Source organism: Quercus suber, unplaced genomic scaffold, assembly GCF_002906115.3.
Source record: "Quercus suber isolate HL8 unplaced genomic scaffold, Cork oak 2.0 scaffold_26, whole genome shotgun sequence".
In the NCBI taxonomy this organism is placed as follows: Eukaryota; Viridiplantae; Streptophyta; class Magnoliopsida; order Fagales; family Fagaceae; genus Quercus; species Quercus suber.
The window spans coordinates 1,302,263-1,305,796 of NW_027069491.1; positions in this window are offsets into that span (position 1 = coordinate 1,302,263).

The following is a 3,534-nucleotide window of genomic DNA, read 5'->3' on the forward strand; positions in this document are numbered from 1 at the left end:
GATCATGGATGCCGAGTCTTTGAGTTCTATGGTTGAACAACAAGTTAAGAAAATGACCGGCCGCAAAACTAAGGAAGCCGATGTTCATATGGCCGATAATGCATCAGAAAGGCCTAGGGATGTTACTTCTGCTTATGCAACCCCAGCTGCTAGACCTTATCAACAATTGTCTTAGTCTACTCAAGCACCTAACTAAGCCTTCTATCAAAGAAGGAGGCTAGACCCACCTTGTCCCTTTAAGAGGGAAAACCGAAAGTACACTCCATTACCCATGCCAATGGCAAATCTTTATGCTTACCTGTTGGAAAGGAAGTTAGTGACCCAAATGTTTGCAAATCCTAAAGAAGGCCCTCCATCACCTGGTTTTAATTCGTCCAAGAAGTGTGAACACCATTTTGGGGCTGAAGGGCATACTCTGGAAGAATGCTGCCAGTTGAGAGACTGTATCTAGGATCTCATTGATAACAAGTTGATACAGTTCGATAATGCAACCACTTCGAAAGGGTTCTGAATTTCTCCTCACCATCATTCCCATGGAGGGCTATGCTCTATGCCTTGGTCTAAGAAAGCCACCTTGATCTTAAAGGTATAGGAACCCCGAGATTTGATTGGGGAATCTACTCATTTTGTGACAGTGAAGAAAGTCATGCCCTATTCGATTGTAAAGTACTCTGAGCACAGGTGCAGAGTCTAGTCGAACGTGGTATCATCTGGATTGAAAGGAAAATTGTGCGAAGAGATGATTGCATGGCAGCCATCCTGAGGTTTCAATCAGGATGGTTGTAATGCATGTAATGCTACCCATTCAAGAGCTAGCTGTAATGCTATATCAGTAGGGTCAAGGAAGTATTCACTCATCTAGTTCTTGCATTACCTACAGTCGTAAAGCCAACTTCATCATCAATATAGGAGGGAACCACTATTGTTCCCGCCATTTAAGGTTTCAACCCTCTTATTCTACCGAAGCCTGCCTCAGGAATCTCTGGGGTACCCAGCTTAAAGGCCCTTGAAGCCATTTTACAAAGTCCAGTGGTCATTAATTTGAAAATGTTCTCTATAGCACCTAATTTGCAAACTCAAGAAGGTGTTATCATTCACATGTCGAAGCTATTCCCTTACGAAGATAGCCATCGTGTCCCTTGGAAATACGATGTGTCCTTGATCTCCACTTAAACTAGAAAAGAGGAGGCCTGCTCTAATATCTCTTCAGGTCTATCTAGGCTTACTAAGAGTGGCCGCTTCTATACTCCCAAGGAGCTAGAAAGGAGAAGGAAAGAGATTGGCCAGGGTACAGTCGAACTTGTCAAGAACAAGGTCACAACTAAAGAAGCAGAGGAATTCTTGAAAAATATCAGAAACTCAGAGTACAATGTGATTCAGCAGCTAAACATGTTGCCAGCTTAAATCTCCATCTTAACACTATTGCTATCCTTTGATGTCCACCGCAAGGCTTTCTTGAAAGAGACATGTGTTAGGACATATGTGAATCATTGATTGGAACATATGTCAATATAGAATTGGCTAATCCTTTGACAAAACGCATTTTACTTGTAATTGGGTAGATCTAGGATGTGTTTAATGCTTCAAGGAACAAGGTTTCAAGTTCAAGTGTTAAAACCATGCAACTCTGTCTAAGAAACAATTGAAGAAGTAATAGATTTTAAAGCTCGACAGCTAATATCTATCAAGGTCTAAAAGGCTGCTTAAGCCCGATGCTTGACAGCTGCTCAATAGATAGGTTATCTGTTGAGGTTTAGGGAAGTCATCTTTTTAGAGCTAATTTCACTCCAATCCGTGAATAGATGCTTGGGTTTTCTTTTCTGATAGCCCTAAACATATATAAGGATTGTTTTAAGGGCTATCACAGCTGATGCACCTTAATGCAAAAGTTTTTCACAAGCATATTATGAACCGGAGACATATGCCCTAGTTCATCTTTCTATTCAAGAAGTTGCTGTGTTTGTACACCATAGGGTTTTGTAACCAAGGAGGTCCATGATCTTCACCACGTTGATGAACTGAAGAACTTTGCAGCCAACATCTTTCTCAAGTTGGTGAGTAAGTTACGTATTGGGATCTGCAAATCGAATTGGTTAGTCACATACTGGGAGCCGTGCATTGAAAATGAGAGATTGTCACTATAGAACAAGTCCAATTGGGTATTGGGGTAAGGGTTCAACTATAGGTTGGTATAAGGTACTAGGATTCCTTTACTTGTAACTGCTTGTTATGATAATAGTGAATTCTTGGGAGTAGTGACCTTAAAATCACCCGATGGGGTTTTTGCCGTGTAAGTTTTTCCCATTCATAAACAAATCAACATGTCAATTTATTTTCCACTGCATTTTAACTTAGTCGGTGATTTGTTTGTACTACCACGCTTATTGCATGCTAATTGGATTAATTAATTAACTTGGCTAACTAACTGGTTAATTCATCACAAAGGGTCAATACATTCTTGGCCTGTCAAGTGCTATTAGAGCAGGCACACTCTGATTAGGTTTTAATCTTTGCTGTGTGATCCATTGACCCCTGTTTGTCATGGATAGAGGACAGTTTCTTATTATACCTCATTCATTTGATGGCACTAACTATGCATACTAGAAAGTACACATGAGAGCATTCTTACAATCATTAGCTGTGGAGATAGGCTAGACCAAGCCAAAGGATGCGCTGGACGATTGGGATGATGCTAAGATCAAGGCGACAAATTTCACAAGCAAGCATTGAATGCGTTATTTAGTGTGGTCACGAATAAGGAGTTCAAGAAGATATCCTCTACTGAAACTGCAAAGAAAACACGAACCATCCTCTAAATAACCTTTGAAGGAACCAAGGCTATTAAGGATTTAAAGTTTTAGAGGCTTACCATGAGCTTTGAAGAGATTAAGATGGAGAGGATAAGTAATTTGATGAGTTATATGCCAAGCTCAAGGACATAGTGAACTCAACCTTTAATTTTAGGGAAGCCATTCCTTAATCCAAGATTGTTAGAAAGGTACTTAGATCTCTACCCAAGAGATTTCATCCCAAGATCACCACAATTGAGGAATTAAAGGATATTGACAAAATTCCTTTGACAGAGTTGGTTGGCAATCTATAGACCTATGAGTTGGGTTTGACAAGGATAGGGAAATCTAGTAAGGGAAAAAGCATGGCATTGAAGGCCAAGAGCAGTGACACTAATGAGTCTTCAGACGATGAAGATTCTAAGATTAAATCCTATATCACTCGGTAATTCAAAAAGTTTATGAAGAATACCAATGCTAAAGGATTTGACAAAGACTGCAAGTAGTCTAGCTCGTCTCAGTTCAAGAACCAAGCCAAAGGAAAGAAGGATGCTAGGGATGGCGGTCAGTACACTATTCCTTTAGGACCAAAATGCTTTGGATGTCAAGGCTTCGGACACATGAAACAAGAGTGCCCTACATATCTCAAGACCATTGGGAAAAGCATGGCACTTGCTGCTACTTTGAGAAACACCAAGCCTAAAGATAATTCCGACAATGAGGATGATGGAATCCTAAATGCCTT